General features: G+C 27.6%; 2 long non-coding RNA genes across 2 annotated transcripts in view; one reads left to right on the top strand and one right to left on the bottom strand.

Annotated features, from left to right (window-relative positions):
* LOC126551172 (uncharacterized) overlaps window positions 1-19,090 on the top strand; it is a 24,407-nt gene continuing 5,317 nt past the window's right edge. The window contains exons 1-3 of the long non-coding RNA XR_007605053.1: window positions 1-158; window positions 14,702-14,926; window positions 16,290-16,510. This is a non-coding gene — a long non-coding RNA (uncharacterized LOC126551172). The remainder of the gene's footprint in view (window positions 159-14,701; window positions 14,927-16,289; window positions 16,511-19,090) is intronic.
* Window positions 16,733-19,090, bottom strand: part of LOC114128155 (uncharacterized) — a 24,751-nt gene continuing 22,393 nt past the window's right edge. Inside the window, exon 8 of the long non-coding RNA XR_007605047.1 lies at window positions 16,733-17,243. This is a non-coding gene — a long non-coding RNA (uncharacterized LOC114128155). The remainder of the gene's footprint in view (window positions 17,244-19,090) is intronic.

Consider the following 19,090-nt stretch of genomic DNA (forward strand, 5'->3'; position numbering starts at 1 on the left):
TGGAGTGAGGTTCATCATGTGTTTTCATAATTTTACGCGTTTGATAAAAACAATAATTCGGTAGTTATATGGTGCAGCGAGCATTCAGATTTCAGACTTCACTTCAACGTCGGACGTGACGCGGTGATGTTGACAAATCGGAAAACAACAATTATGAGGTGAGTTGATAGTTTTCAAATTTCGGGGAAAGTTAATGAAAAAAAAAACAACTGGTCCCAAACGTACTATAACAACTCTCGAAAAAATTTCGAAGAATTGCTTCAGCGCATTCACTCAAATGTTTTGATTTGACTTGCTTCATAGGTACTACAAAGAAGTTGGGCGTCAAGCCTGATATTATTTTTAAAAAATAAAATATTATCCATATTGCATTAATATATGGTCTATGTTTTATTAAACAGTTTGTTTATTTCAGAACTTTTAGAAGAACATTTTTAGAGAAAAAATATTTTTAATTTTAGGCACTTATAATAATCTAGTATACATATTACGTCTTATAAATCATAATTCAATAATTCGTCTAATTGATCATGAACAATATGACTTGGTTTGTTCAACACTCAAAAGCATTTTAAATTTCTTTTTCATAAAACTTTTAGACTTTAGTGGATATTCAATAATATTATTTACTAATTTGTGTAATACATGGTATGTTACATAGGTATATCCGAGGGTATATCATATATATTGTGTATAGTGTAAGGTATTCAGTGCAACATATTTTTTTTTTAGTTGTATGATGATTTACGGTCTAACTTAATTTCAAAAAGGTGTACCTACGTCCTACGTCGAGTTGTACGTTTATTCTTTTATGCAAAAAGAATTTGTTTAAATTTTGTTCATATTTTTCGTTTAAAAATCGAAATATTTTATCAGAGTAGATTTCAATAAAAAAAGTTAACGTAAAATATAAATACAATTTAAAAAAAATGAGATAAATTTTGAAACCTTATCACTAGTCGATTGGTCATAAATAACATAAATTATTGTTTAAAATAAGTACCTATCTCGTGAGGTTATAAAAAATTCATTAAATTTTGATTTAGTCGTCCATACGTACTAAAAAAAAAAAAAAAAAAAAAATCACTAAAATGTTATAGTCTTATTCTCGAAACACGATGTCAATAAATTTCTCATACGTCTGGAAAATTAATTATTATTATTTATATTTAAGTTCCATTAAATCTTTAGTTGTTTCCTAAACCATAAGAGGTTATTAAAGTATCTTGTGTAGAGTATTAGTTGTGTGTGCGTGTGTCTGTGTTTGTATGTGCATTATTAAACCTTATTTGGTGTAGACATAAAGTTTCGAGCTTGAATCAACATTCGAATAATAGCTAGCCAGAACATTTTAAAACATTCATCGGCCGAATTAAATCTTCGCCCTACCATTTTATCATAAATAAACTTTGTGTTTATTCACAGGGATCTTTTATACTGTTTTTACATTAGCTTTAAGTTTACTGTTTATTGTTCTCTTTTATCAGGTTTTATGGTATATGTAGTAATATATATCATGATTACGTCTATCGCTGGTTAGAATTTATTACACGATCATCCAGATTCCAAACACATATAAAAAGCTAATTGATATACTAATTTTTCATTTCGACGATATTAAGTACTTAAAGTCTTCTATAAGGTGTTTAAAAACTTTAACGCCATTTAAACGATGATAAAACAATCATTGGTGTAATTTTGTTGTATTATATATAACATATACGTTTTTCCCGTTTCACGTTTAAACGTTTAAGTATTCTATCAAATTTAGTTCCAATGATAGAGAATTTAAACAGAATATTATCATCGTTGATTGCATTCACAACAATATATTCATTATAAGTTATAATTATTAAACGCGTTCATCTAAAATATTGTATTAAATTTCGTATTATATGAAGTCCAACCGTTCTTTAGTTATTTGTGGAATACCCAAAAAGTATAAACTTTAATTTGAATCCAATTTTTATTTTTTATTTACAGTAAACGAAACATTTAATTTGATCTATAGTGGAGAATGGTATCAATACATTTATAATTATATACATTTTGAATTAATCCATATAGTGTCTTTAGAAACCGTTCAGGCACAATAATCAATATTGCTTGCGATCGATTGTCACCCATATTCATATATTGCAGGCCAATCATTACACATGAATAAATTATCTACTAACCTACATAATATTATTAATTAGAACTGGCGTTTTTAAAAATACAAATTTGACTAAATACAAATTTTCATGGTTGAGCAAATTATATTATAATTTACTGTATATTTTTTATATATTGCATACCTACAACAATACATATTTTATATTATATTAAAATTATTACCGCAGTATATTATCCTGAGTGTTTATATTTCTTATTTCTTACACAAATCGTTCATAAGATAACATTTTGTTAATTTTGCTTATACAACATATAGTTGTGTATTGACAATTATAATTGTTTTATTTTTTAAATAGCGTTCCCTTAAAGGACCTTTTTCTTAACAAAATATTGTTAATATAATACTTATAATACCTTATAAGTATATAAATTTAAGTATAAATTTTATAATTAAATTTAAATTCATAGTTAATTTTGACTAGGCCGTCGTCTCCCTATCTCCCAAAAGACGCATTCAAAGATTTTTTTAAAAATAATTCTGAGTTAAAAAATGAATAATAAAATACATATTTTAGAGTATGGTATTTTTAAAATGTTACTATCTATCTCCTATCTATACCTAATGTGATTAATGATTATAGATACATATTATTGTCAGCGGCTACTTATACATTATTATAATGTTATGTATTATAATTTATAATAAATAGTTAATTTTTTTTATTTACCAAATTTTAAAACAGACATTATTATCAAGTAGCCACAGTCAATAGATACATATCCAAATAGTTATTTATTTATAATTTATTATCTTTATAAGTCTTCTACTAGTTCTACATAGTATATTTAAAGTTCCAATTAAAGTGAAAATGTCCGATTTCAAATGTTATTCAACTATTATTTGCCTCTTTTGTTTTATTACTCGAGTTAACTTAGTAATTAACGCGTAGGATATATTTATCGCATCACAATAGTTGAAAACAAATTTTAAATTTTTATGATGAATCTATGATTAGAAAAGTATTTATTTAAATTCATAATGTGTTCCTTAAAATATTGGTTATTACTTATTAATATGAGGAATATGTATTATTGATGTTTAAATAATTACAATTAACTATGAATACAATTGATATAAAACATGTAGTAAAACTAATCATACCCCACGATTAAAAATTAATTTCATTGTTCATAAATAATTTATTCCATTTAGCTTTATTTTCATTAAATACAAAATATTTATTTAAATATTGTGTTATATTATACTGATATACACAGTGTCGATAAATTCGATGCACAAGTACGTGTATTTATAAGCATGTATAACATTTTCAATTTATAATTTTCAATAATAATTAAACATATTTTATTAAATTTATCGCGGGCCACCTGTTGTGTATTTATGATACATATATACAGTACAATCCGTTTAATCGGGACAACCTAACCGCATAAAGGTGACAACCAACTAATGCGGACAAATTGGTAAAGTCCAGAACGAATATATTCGTTTAGGGTAATTTAATTTCGTTTATTGGAGACAAACCATCGCTTATAAGCTCGATTATGAGGGATAAAGATAAAAGTGTCTTAACTAAATATTCTAACCTATGGTTATACTTTCCTATCGAAATTGTAATAATTATTTAATCTTTATAGATCTATTATATTTTATAAATATACTTACAAATACGTACTATGTAATATTTTCATATTCCATATTTTATTTTTTTTAATTATTTGTTTTTCTCCCACTACCACGTACTCCATAGATCAACTATTACTGAGAGTATACTGCATGCAAAATAAAAATGAAAATTCCCCAACAATATCATTAGAAATATTATTTTGTGCAGTCTTGTACAGAATACTTTTATTTTGTATTCGGAATACGTATTCGAACAATGTTTTTCCTCGGTTTTTTCTAACAACTACTGAGAAGGTTGATTACATGTTCCTAACTTTGATATTTTAGTACTATTTAAATCAACAGAATCCCACAGTCCATCATTATTTTCAGTCTAAGCTTTTTTTTTTCTGAACTAAGTATTCAAATATAAAATAAATATACTAAAAAAACTCACTAAAAAAATCTATTTAGAATACGTATTTGAGTATTTATTTTTTAATGTATTTAAAATAGTATTAAAATACAAAAAAGTATTAAAACACTTTTTAACTTGAATACTTTACAAGACTGCATTTGTGCAGACTTTGTCAATACCCCTAAGCAAAGTATTAATACATTATAACATTATATTAAAGAAGAATGGAAAATTTTCTGGAACTTAACAAAGTTGGAATTAAGAATGTTAGTTATAATTAATTTATAATAAATATGTATAAAAAACAATCGATTAAATAACGATCCATTAACACTACTAATAATAATTTTTAAGCAAAGTATGAATTAATTGTGTATGTATTTTGTAGATAGAGTTATTATGTACTCGTATATTCACTTTAAAAGTTTTGGTTTATTAGTTATTCGGTCCATAGGGACAGTCGGATAATGGGGACAAATATAGGTCATCGCCCAATGTGTCCCAATCCAGCGGATTCTATTGCGTATTATTCTTATAAGTTTAAATCGTCTATGTTATTCATTCAATCGTTGTTTTTACCAAAACTGAACACAAATCGCTCAGTATAACGGTTTTTGGCAAGTAGCGACAACGAAAGTGAAGATTTTTATTCCACGTATCGATATCCTCAAATCAAATCCTATCATATTATATTATGTCACGTTGTGTCATGACTACTGGAAGCATATGTAATGAAACTCTCATCCAATTAAAATCAAAAATAATGAATCAAGCGAATTATTAAATATAAGCGTATTATCGTTCTCGGTAGAAGATGACTTGTCAAATGAGAAAATTATTGAAGGGACACTATGTATAATCGGTACGTAGTACATACGCTGGTACTGTATATACGCTTGGTAGCAGAAAATGATCAGTCTTTTGTGAACGTTATCGAACACGAATTTATTTGAAAAGTCATTTCCTATCAAAAACTTGACCTCCGTCAAACGCGCACGGCACTTGCGAAGTCTGAGCTTATATAACTGTCACACATTGAGACGAGGGAAACTCGATATTGTCTCGTTGTTTCGATTCAATATTAAACACTTATACACACGCAAGGCAGTCTGTGGCCGAAACATTGCATGCCCGAAACCATTTCGAGTGTTACGAAATGATGAGCTCGGGATTGTGACCCTCGCATAGTCTCAATTATTAAGGTTATTTCAAAATTATTTAAGTAATAGTTACAAATTTAGTTTATGTTAGGTATTATTTTACAGTGAAATCAAAAGTCATTTTTTTTTTGCATATTTAATAATAGATGTAATTTTTATAATTAGGTGCCATACAAATGCTAACAAAATATAATCACTTATAGTTTATTAGGATTTATTCCAAGTCTCCTTATGATGTGTATTTCAGTGTTCGTTCGACTATATTCTACTCATGTCATAGAACAACAGTTTCATAATTTATAAAAAATTTATTTTGTTCAATTAAAATTTTTTTAAAAGCTTATCATAAGGAAAAAACATTAAATGAAATATTTAAAAATCCTATAAAAAATTAGACTGATATTCGTAAGTTAGTAGTTTTTTTATGTAAATGCTTTTTTGATTTTTTACGAAATTATTCCAGCTGTGGATTTTTTATATATTTATTACATTACGCTATTGTTAAATAAAAAATGTAAAAACCCAGAATTCGGACTAAATAATATGTATAGATATAATATATAATATTTATTTATTATTATATATGTGTATATATTGGATTATTATTGATTTCGTTATCGGCTTTGTATTAAACATGTAGATTATCGATTTACATTTTATAACCTGCAGTACCTATAAGGCCAGTAGGTATGCATATAACATCGATATCGACCATTTCATAATTTAAGATTTAGTGTTATAATTTGGAACCTCTTGTATGAACAATGAAGTATTCACCGATCAATTCAGTGGTTGTAGAGAGTCGTTTTTTATGTGTAAGAATGTTCTGTCGGACAATATAATAGAGTCAGTTTCACTACTGCAAATTTGGAGAAATACATGGTAATTAATTCTATTTTTGATTTAAATTAATTTCAAATTTTTTTATTCTTTTTTTAGCTAGTTTGTGTTAATTATTGGTCATGATTTTTTTTGCTATTTTGAAACATAAATATGCTTCATTTTTGCTTTTTAAAAACAAACGTGTACTTTTTTAACTGCACGATGTTGTCGAGGAAATAATATTTATTTTAGTTTTTTGAAAATAATTTTATAATTTTAATATATATATATATATTTAATTAATCTCTTTGTAAAAGGACAGTTCCTACGTCCATCATTTGATATAATATATGTTCCGTTAAATCGAACCACATACCAAAACCGTCACAGAATGCGCATTGCTTGTATACACCACTATACATATATAATATGAAATGAATACGCCAAACCTATTTGTAGATAAATTAAAAAGTATGTTCGACAAAAAATACTAACCATTCCTTGCTTTAATCAAACGAAATTTAATTTGTATTGCACAAACAACGTTTTATCACCAATTATTTTTTACTCGTTTTATAATCTTATTTTTAAAGCTTATTGTATAGTTAACAACCCGCGAAAAAATAAAATGACTACGTGTAGTGTACTAGTGTATAATTATTGGGACGATTCTTGAAAAAATACAAGCAACGAGAAATATATATTCAATACGAGTATGATATGTTTTAAAAAATTGAAAGATTTAAAAAGCTGTAAAATTATGCATTTGTATTAATACTTTTAGCGTTTTAGACATTAATATGTGTGATTTTTTGATCTATTTTTTACGATTTTTTTAAACCATTATTGTTTTGACGTCTTTTTAAAAGATTACTACGTCTTCATCAAAAATAGTATCAAATAATAAACATGCTTAGTATTTACATAACTTGTGTGTGACCTATACATATAAAAAGCGAAAAATATGTATGCGTTTGCTCCGTTACTCGTTTAATCGCCCACTGTAATAATTTAACGACAGAAATGGGATATATAAAAATTGTGTATTATTGTTGATACTATGTGGACTGAGTATAAAATTGAAATGTATAGCTTCACAGTAGAGATATGAAATATTTTCAAGAGAGAAAAGAATTTCTTAAATAATATTATTATTGCAGGAAAATAATATCGGACCGAAATCTTTTTTTTTTTACATTTAATATGTTGTAGTATTTTCAACAATAAACATCAAATCTTTCTCGTTGGGCCAAAAAAAAAAAAAAATACACCATTACAGAGTACTCCTCTACAACTGTATTAATAACCACAGCGATATTTAAATAATTTAGTACTGTAAATCCTTTGTTGTTATTTATAATTTTTTATTTTGTTCGTTACTTCGTAGGTAAAAAAATTAACTTGATTCGGGTAATTAAGTCTTGACCTACATTTTTGGAAACAAACCTTTTAATTGAAGCGATTGTCCGATAAATTTATTTGTCTGGTACTTTTGCACTGAATTTTACATTTTATGCTAATTACACTTATTATTAAAATGTACATTTCGAACAAAATGTAATTCGTTCCCAAAATGATGGTTGCTGAACAATATAATTTTTAAACAGTCAACTCGCATATTTAAATATAAAATAATTAAATGACACTTTTTTGTCTAATTCATATAATATTTTTATATTAATTTGTTGATGTATATATATTTCATTGTACATATTCTTTTTATTGTTATTGAAGCAAATTTGATTACCATAAATACAATTCAAAACGAAGACTGCTGTAATAAATTACTGTACTGTAATATTACTGTTGAGGCTCTTAACTTCGTTAAACTAGTTGGCTAATTTTCTTAAAATTTGAAGTTTCTAGTAATATAAATTTATTTGTTTTCAACATTCAACAGAAAATTTTTCTTTAATTTAATCGAGTTAATAATTGTAAATATCTTAATAGCACCGAGGTGTGACGCTATGAGGTGGCAATTTTCCGTCGAGACTGTTTTTATTTTTTATCAATATTTTTTAATGAGCAATATGAACACGATCGAACAACTATAGAACGATGCCATTTTATTATGATCGACATTTCTTCAATCATAGATAATATTAAATAATAACATTTATAAAAATAATAATATTATAAACTATAAAATACAATACTCATTCATTTTAAGTCTTTAATGACCACCAAACACTCTTGGAAAATAATATCTCAAGGTATCTCCCCCCAAAGGGGTTGAAGAGGAAATTCTAGGTTCATGATCAAATCGTCGCATAGTATTTTTTTTTTTTTTTTTATAAAGCTGCGGGAGTCAGGGGAAATCTAAACTACAAATCGAAGTGTTTTGCATTGATAAGCCATTTTCCATAAATATCACTCATATATTTCTCATAGATAATTTGGGTAAATCAAACGAATGAAAAAAAAATACGAATGCATATCATATTATAAACAGTATATTTTTCCTGAATTTTTTTTTTTTATTAAACATACATTTTCTACGAAAATTGCAGTCACACACGCATTATTAAATATGAGACAAACTACGTTCACTTTATAATGATATAGTTAAAACAACATATTTATTATTTATACATATGTTCGCATAAAAAAAAAAGTTATTAATTTTAATATTTAAAAAGCATACAGCCTTTTTTTGATAAACGTGACCTGCGTACTTTGTGTTTATTGAAAAAACTACTTTACAATAAAAATATTATTATAATTATTATGCACCTAATACGCATAGGTATAAAATATGCCTTTTGCGTTTGTAAGTGCGTAATTGTAAGTATTATATTTAATAGTAAAAAAAAAAAGTTGAATAAAATAATAGACTTATACAATTAATTGCACACTGTGATTAAATTTAAAATCGTAATCAATATAAAATTGGTATAATACATTTCTTCGTGAAAATTTATATTATATTATATTATATTATATATTTTTTAAATACATTAAAATACTCAAACCACATACAACTTAAGTTTTTTGTTAAATAATATTAATATTATACTTATTTTTATTATTTTCAATTCGAATTTTTCCATAACTTTTTCAGACACGACCTTAATTACATTATTATGACGTTGCTCCGTTTGATTTCCAATCGATTAATATTTGACACATGACATTTTCTATATTAAGCTTTTATTGGAACAAAAAGTGATTTTCAAAAAAATAAAATAAAAATGTACACATCATTATAAAACCTAAAATGTAAATTATATAGCTACATCGATCAAAATATAACTTGAACGTATTTTCTGAAAATACAATATTTGAATACCTGTGCAGAACTGTTTTTAATATGCATTAAACTCGCGTTAATACATATACTATAAAATTATCGAACTCGGTCACACGTTATATAATATGTACATTCGAAAATTTATAGATTATGTGCACCATTAACTAAATATATTTAAATTATAGTATCATTTAAATGTTGATTTCCGTATTGATGTGTTTCAAACGATATTTTAACCCATGAATGGGTCTTTTCGTCTCACAACGAAACAACTAGACGGGCGAAATCCGTTTGACTTGGGCGATAAAACAAAACGGTTATTATTCAATCGACCAGTTTTTATAGGAAATAATGTCAATGACTTTAATTCATATACGGAGTGATCAAATTAAGTTCCCACCACTATTTTAAATCAAATTCCGTGGTTCTGAAAAAAAAAAAAAAAAATATTTTTATACGACAGTTTGAAGTAATTATAAGATTATTATTGTTATTATTATTGATATATTATCCTCAGTTTTTGGTTTAACAGTTTAATGGACTAATGATTCGATGTATTACATAATATAGTAACAATAACAAATATTATTAATGATTAATTGTTACAATTCATAATACAGTATTATGTAATTATATTTCGTAATAATAAATTTAATTTAGGAATAATTTTAGTTATAATACACTGATATCGTGACTGTGTATTAATAAAACCACGGATGTATTAATAAAAGATGTAAATAGTTCTTTGGCAATAAGTGTATTTATGTTCTGCAGGTAATTGGAGAGAAGTAAGCGAGCTAACACCATAAATAAATAAAATTGTAATAAGTCTGAAACGAATGCAATGGAATAATTTTTGAGTAAAGTAGATATTAAAAATAAATAAAAAGATGAATGATACTATTCATGGTGGTGTTTTGGGTAACATATATTCATAAAATGATGCTTTTTTTTTGAATATTTGCGTTTTTACTGAGATGAGTCATAGTTAGTAGAATATTTTAAACAAACACGATAAAAGAAGACGAATGTTACTTATCTCTTTTTTTAATATATAAACCAAAGCTGCTGTGTTGTACATAGTCAAACTATGTAAAATGTTCTTTCTTATGAATGAAAAAAAAATTCATCTAATTTTCATCCGCGTATTGCTCTGTATATTGGGGTATACCGAGACTTTTGTATACATTAATACTGTATCGGAGATAATGGATTTTAAGAATGTTTTTTTATCCTTTCCCGAGCAATCATTTATAGACGATATACATTTTTATTTGTAATACGTGCTTGAAAATTTATATTTCAATATAAAGACGCGTCAATATAATGTAATGACGGAAAATTGATTTTCTACGTGACTGATATATTTGCGCGCCCAGAAAATTAAACGGCCGACGATAAGATTAAATTCGTCGTCGTAATAATAATAATAATCATTGCTATTTTGGTTTAAGAGAAAAATACAATAAAATATATTATGGATAAAAAATATTATAAAAAAAAATCACGCGACGATTTTTTTTCTATATGTATTTATACACCGCGCTCGACTTTAATATTTGATCCAAAAAAATATGCTCTTCGCCATTATATACGTATACAAATATTATATTGTGTGCATTTTAATAATGCGGACGTTTGAGTTTGATGAACAATATTATATTGTAATATAATAATAAAGTCCGGAGAAAGCCATGATAATAATATAATCCTCACTTTCAATGATAAAAGATTTTATAAAATGGAATTTTTACCCACCTACCGCGTGACTGATAAAATGAGTTGTAGATATTTTAGTTTTGAAAACCATACGTTTTTTTTTCTTTGTGTGTGCATGATACTCGTTTAATAGTTAAAAATTTTAATTTTATTGTCAATAGAGTTAAGATTTGTGGATATTTACACCGAACCTTGCCCGTTTGTTTCAACTTTTAACTCACAAATTGAATCATGCAATTGTGTATAACAACTTCTTTGAGGCCGCTTGTTTTAGACTCGAAGCGGAGCGATTAATATATTAGTCTTACAATGAAGATCGAGTGTGTGTTGTAAATTTATATTTATATTTTAATAGAAATGTAAGTATACTGATTATAATTTTCCACATTGTAAAGGGTTTTTGATGAGTGCGAGTATTATAAAGTAACAATTAATTACTTTTACATTGGTAGTAAATAATTGCAGTTAGTTATAACAATTTTATATACAGTTATTAAAATTGGTTCCAGTATCGGTATATTATTGATTTTTATAAAAAGTTCAAATTATCAAGATTTTTTTTAAATTTTCTATGACTTTTCACTTTACAAGAAATTTTAAATTTGGTGCCAACAGTTGTATAATGTTGGTTGCTAAAAATAATTTTCTTTTTTAGTTTTTTAAAAATTTTAGAAAATATGTCTAAATAATTTTTTGCCACTTAATAATTTTAAACTTATGTCGTAAGAAACGTAGAGAAACGGTTTAATGAAAAAAGGCAAATAATACAATCAAAATAATTCACCAATAATAATAATAATAATAATAATGGTCAACAATATTTAATTAAGGTATTTTTTACAACGTTAATAATATTTTATGATATAATTTTTATAATTAATTTTATTATATATTTTTGTTGTAAAAAGCTAAAAAAGGTGCAATAAAAGTTAACACGACTTATAGATAATTATTGATCAATGCGTACTCATATGGAAAATATGGAATAGTAAGCTCTTAAGACTTTCATGTTTTGAATCCAGACATAACAAAACCAATTGCTATAGAATCGGATTTATTCCATCTACTTTTCGAACAAATATTTAATATAATAACTAATAACTATTATGTTAGATTTTTCATTTTATTTATTTTAAACACCTCACGACTTTTACAATATGATACGTATTAAATGAAGTATAAATAATAAGTTATTTATATACCTATATATATATATATATAAAACAATAATTTATAAACATAAATTACTTAATACAATATTACATTAGTAAGCTCCGGAATGTTAAATAATTTTATATTACGTTCGTAAGCTATGAAGTTTTCCGTAAATTTTATTGCCTATATTTTGTGTTTTTAGAATGAAGATGGAGACCTTTTTCGTAGAATTTCGGTATTTCGTTAATATGTCCGTGCTGCAACCCCAGTGACTAGGTTTTGGAAATATATACGTAAATCTAATACACGGCGAATTTGTAATTTCCGTCTGGGGAACACCGCTGCGCATAGATGTTTACCGACGACATCGAATTAAATACATATTAGGCATAGTGTAGAAAATGTTGTGGGAATTCCCTTCACAGACAAACTGCGTACAGAATAAGCTTTACCGTCTGTGCATACACATCTAAACAAACTGCACTGCGCGTTCCGTGCATAAGCTCGCAGAATTAGTTATTTTCACCGTTACTTGTAAATTGGAGGAAGATTTTGACGGTTATTGCGTTTCCAATGGCGTTCTGGGCCGACTATTGTACATACGGCATTGTTGTGGTATCGTTGAATTTATACAAATGAAATACCTATACGTGCTATCTTTGAAGTAAGCGGTATTATGATTCTTACAATAATTTACAAAGTTACAACATATTATACATACCCCCCCCCCTCAAAAAAAACGGTTTCGTTTGGACGTATGACTTGTGTGTATGTGGGGAAAATTAGATCTTAATGTCTATGCCAAAGCTTAACATAACTTGCTAATCTCATACATCAGTTATAGGCCATCACTTACAACAGATAATGTATTGTGTCATAAACCGATGTTAATAACATATAAGTAGCATAAATTTGATACGTTTGAAGTTCAAACAAAAAAAATAATTTAATTCAATGTATATGTAGTCAAAAGTAAAATACAAATATTATGTTATTATTAAATATATTATTTTATAATTTTATAAGGAAAACGTTATAATACAAAACTTTTATTATTTTATTTAAGCTAATCAAAAAAAAAAAAAAAAATAATTAAAATGTACCCAAATATTTTTTTTTTATTGCTAATCTTATAATTTATTTCATATGAATAATATGACATCTTTAAAAAAAACCCAAAAAATTACTTTGAGTTGTTCAATGGCAGTTTTAATTGATTAATTGGTTAATCATAAATTAATTAATCACTAAATAATTTGAAAAAGACGATGTCATAACTAAACAAAAAAAGCGCTGTGTTTGGCATTATACCTAATAACGATATAATGGCAAACAAAGACATTAGTATAACTTAGTAAGTAAACTTAGTATTCATAAAGACAACTATGAAAATATATACTAAGTTGTAAATCACGCTTTGAAGTTTGGAACATCGGGGATATTCTTAGTTGAGGAAATTGGTATTGTAAATAATGTAAAGGCTTGTATTTTAAACAAGACAGGTAATTAAGTCAAAAATATTCAGAACAAATTATAAACTGTTTTACAAAAAATTACAGCCCTCATGATTTCACTTATACAGGATTAATAAGTAGTTCTAAAAATCAAATTTTCTTGCTATTTTTGTTACGTGTTACTCTTTATACTGTAGATATGAAGTTTATAGGTTTAAAATGTATATAATTCTACAAATGTATATTTAATTGTGAGGCGTATGCTAAGTGTGTATTTATTTTGCACTGTGAACGATAATATAGTTGGTATAGTTTTTGCTTGTACAGTATAAAATATTATAAATTTCTTAAAATCTATAAATAAATTATAACGACGAAAATTGACTTGTGATCACCAATGGGTTACAACCCATAAGATTGAGTTACACTGTAGTGGGAATTATTTCGAAAATCTTTGAAGACAAGAAAATTAATTCTTATTAAATATTTTAGGATAATTAACGCGGGACGATATTTGTTACCTTTAATGCCTACGCATGTCTTTTATTACGTCTGTGGGCGTTGAAGGAGTGTTTTCATTTATAACAATCTTCTTAGACAACAGACGATTTTTTTGTCTTTGAACATGATAAACAAAATAGGATTGTACAGTGCTTACTATTTAACAGGTATTAAATCATTTAAATTAGAATTTAACATAATCTACCCAGATACCTATGTACATTACACTTATATTATACTTGTAAGTTTAGAATGAATAATACAGTCGACCCAGGAGTTGTGATGATGTTCGTTGATAAGAAAAACGATTATCAATGTAATTCTCTTTGTTAAATCTCAGAAATATTAAATATTATTTATTAAAAAAAAATTGCATTGATTTAATTTCTTGTAATAGAATGATTCTTTAAAAAAAAAAAAAAATGAAATAGATTATTTATCGTGAAAATATATTTTTACTAATTTTATAATCATTTTTAGGGATTTTAAATTTTAGTAAACCACTTATTTTACAAGCTGAAAAAATGAGCAGGAACTTTTGAAGGATATCTACTCCCGTCAATATTGAACAAAAAAGATATTATAATATCGAAAATTATTGAAGAATTTGCGAACGAAGTTTAAAATATATTAAACCTAAATATTGTATCTAACGTTGTATACGTCATATACTTAATGCGTTTAATTCAAGACAGACGATCACAGGTAATAAAATAATCACAATAAGAATATAATTCAACAAAATCCGTTGTCACCATTCCCACGATATTAATAATTATTTCATTCAATTTAAAGTTTTAAAACCTTTAATATACATCATTATTATGACTTGGATAATATTTTTATCATTATTATCATTTTCGTTAACATTATGCCAATTGCTTTTTTTTTCATTTATTAATTTATTAAGCCTGACAAAAAAAATGTTATACTTTTAAAAAACATTTTTACTCTTGGTTTTTTTTTTTGTAGTAAAAATATAAAAAGAGTATTAATTAATTCATAATTGTATTCAAACAAATGTATGATTTTTGAAAAACAGATTCCGAGCTAAACCCGGTCACCGCCTCGCCGGTTTGATATCAAAGCTTTTCCGAATTTCATTAAGTGTCGATTTTCGATAATTTCGATCGAAGTGCTTTTATTTTATACACATTTTAAGTTTATCTAGGTACACGTCTGTACTTTCATTATTGTGTTATTGTCATGCACCAGTCGTCTCGTAGTTCAACGTAAGTGTCATATAATATTACACTATATGTACTTATACGACGTGTTTAATCCCGAGCAAATTATCAAGGGAAAGCCGTGAAAGCATTGAGAACCTCCCACGCACCGCCGCGTGGATGTGTGCGTGTATAGAACCTTGTTTAATGTTTTGTAGACAAGACGGGATTTGACGCAAAAAACATTTCTCATTTTCCGATTTGATAAGTTAAATCTAAGAAGTTCAACAACAGACTGTCGGAAGTATGCTGTGGGTATTATTATCGTGTGTACCTATATCGTATGTACACGTTTCTCGAGAAAATTATCAACGCGGTAACGGTATATTTTGAGTGTGTGTAAATCAACATTTCAGTAGATTATTAGGTTTTGAATATTTCCACACGCAGCACCGCACAAAATATATAAATCGATTTAACTATTTATTTTGTTTTTCATCTCCTATTTTATATCTTTTGAGCCAATGAACCGAACACGCGTTCAACAATAATGTTATGTTATTTCCATGGCGTAATCCGTTCAAAATTATCATAACAGAAGTGGGACCTATGCAGATTTTACGATAATTTGTATGTTAAATTCACGGACATTATTATTTATTATGCACAAATTGAACAGAAGCGTCTTTGGAAAACCGAATTCATTATATTATAACGTCCTTATTATGTATAATAGATATATTTTTATTTTTTTTTGTTACTTACTTCCGTGCTAAAATTTTAAAACGTTATAATAATAGTTCTATAATTATATGTCATATTATTGCATATTTTCTATAACTGTCCCTTAAATCATAATATAATAAATACATTAAATATGTATTGCTTTCGTTTCATTTCAGTATGGATACACTAAAAAATTAAACACAAGTCATGACCGGTCCAAGCGTACCTAAAAAAGGAGTAAAAATATAGTACGAAAAAAAAAGGATTATAATAGTTAAAAACTCGGAGTAACTCAATGTGGAAGTAATAATTTTCACAATCAACTACACCGAAGTCGCGGATCATTGCGTAACTAATAGATTTAAAAATATTCAAAATGTATTTCATAGCAAAAACAGTAAGTAATATTAATTAATTAATAAAATAACTAAAAGTTAGACTATTCCACACTTACCCATTAGGGGATGAAGTGAAAAATTAAAATTTAATTATCAAGGTTACTTATAGAAATATTTTTTTTATTATTTAAGATAATTCAAATATAATATATTGATTAAATAGCGTTACAAATTTGATTTATAATCTTTTAAAGTTCAACTCGGATGTAAATTCTCAAAAAATTTGTCGTTATAAATTTATAAAACTACAATACTAGATGTACATAATATACATTATACGTGTATGACGCCATTACGTAGATTATTATTTTTTTTATAGAATTTAATATTGAGAATATTAATTAGTATAATTTTAAGCGAATTATAAGTGTTACATCGCTATAATTTTCTTATCATTCTATGGTACTTTGATATTAACATATGTTTAAAGTTATTAAAAATGACATTAATTTGATTAAACGCTCTAAAATTCAGCAATTTCATAATTTCGGCTTACTGTGTATACTATCAGTGATAAAAGCATCTTTTTTTTTAATTAGACACGCCCGGTTTCAATTAAAATTGTTATAATCAGATAGTTTTGTTATATTTAAATAATTTCAAGTCGAATGTTGAACGAGTAGTTTTCTTATAAGTCCTATATAGATGATGATAATAAAACTTGCGATACTTTCATTGCTTCATACTTCATTTATACAGCCTTTGTTCGTTTTTCATCATCGATCCTTTCTCCTGCCACAAAAAAAAAACAAGTCATATTCTGATTACTGGTTATTACTACATAATAAAATTGTGTTAGGTATAAATGGTTAAACTGATTTATCGAAATTTTTTTTTGTTTTGTATATTATACATTATACACACATCGTCCGACCTAACACGGTGTATATTTTTCACCGTAAAACCGTTTTGCGTAGGTTAGGTGTAAATACGTATATTCCTTACAGGATCGGTGTTGTGGGGGTCATTGTCGCGGTCGTCTCTTCGCTCCATAACTCTATATACACGTACATATTATACACACGAATAAGGTTAGGACTTTGGGGGTAGATTCCGAGACGATTACCGCAAATTGTACGAAACGTCGATGTAGACCGTTATAATATTAAAACGAGTACATATCGGTACCCGCGGCGTACGTGCACGACGCGGAAAACAATATTGTACGTAATGACGGCGACGGGACGCGATTTCCCGCTGCAGTATTATAATATATGTAATATGTATAATCGGTAGAAAAGGGTGCGTGGAGTCGGGTCGTGAGCATCGCAACGCGATAAAACCCCTTTAATCCAATTACGGAGTCGATTGGTTTTGGGATTTTATTTGTTTTCGCAGGTCGCCTATATGCGCTCGAATTATAAATATATAATATGCACGTACATTGTACTACCTGCAGACACATAATATAACAGCGCGATCCGAGGCGTAGGCGTGTGACTATATAAATATTTTCCCGATAACGATTTCCCGCATTAAATCCGCTTTTCTTTCCCCAGACAATTTTCCAAGCGTGCCCGTGTAATGGTTGTCGCTTTATATGCAACGGCGGGTTTCGACAACGTACATTGCGAGTTTTTACACCTGCATAGATGGGTATTATTTCTCAAAAGCGATTTTGACTCGTTTCGACGGAATCGTTTGAAATTAACCGAGCTATAGAGAATAGGTAGGTATACGATTAATGTGTGTTGTGTTTTGTCGCGACAAATGTTAACGACGTTTTATCATTCATTAATAATACGGTTCGTAACAAATAGCCCGTACTTTATAATATCGTGTGTTTATCGTAGGCAAAGCAGATTTAATGATAGATTATATTATTACGTGTACTACACCTACGTCCTCAAAAACAACGCGTAATCCGTATTATTAAGTCGGGCAGGCCGGTAACGCGCCGTTGTTGAAAATATTATCGACTTGTTATTATTTGATCATCAGGTTAGATTCAAATCCTGTAAGGTCGTACCTATACACCGCGGACCTACTGTTTAATACTATATAATTACTATTCAACTGCAGTGTGTGTGCGGCACCGGTCATGTTATTATGCGATGTAAATCACTTAATCACGTATTGCAGCGCGTAACTATATATATATATGTATAATATTATATAAATGTAACGAATCGCATTATGTTAACACGTGCAAAACATTCGTGGCATTAACTATACCGTCACAAACCGCTCCTCGCCTATACCGTCGGTGAGGATCGGTAGTAAAGGTCCTGACCGTGGCCGATGCGGGTGGATATGCGGACGGTACTTACTAATTGTACGACGAGACCGTATGATAATGAACCGACCCCGATGACAGCGGCTAAACAGGAGAGCCGCAGCGTGGAAGTATGTACGAGTGTGGTGTGTGTGCAATACGTATAAAGCGTGTGTGTGAGTGCAGTGTGTGCAGGACCATAATATAGAGCGAGTCGGTGCACATTTGCATATTTATTCGGCAGACAAATATTTGACACCGAGTAAAAATTACGAATTCTAGAAATATTGCAACGTTATGCGCGTGCACTTCGTATGCACCGCGCGGGTTTTCGAAACGAATTTACTTAAACATTACGACACCG

Source organism: Aphis gossypii, chromosome 3 (genome assembly GCF_020184175.1).
Source record: "Aphis gossypii isolate Hap1 chromosome 3, ASM2018417v2, whole genome shotgun sequence".
NCBI classification, from domain to species: domain Eukaryota; kingdom Metazoa; phylum Arthropoda; class Insecta; order Hemiptera; family Aphididae; genus Aphis; species Aphis gossypii.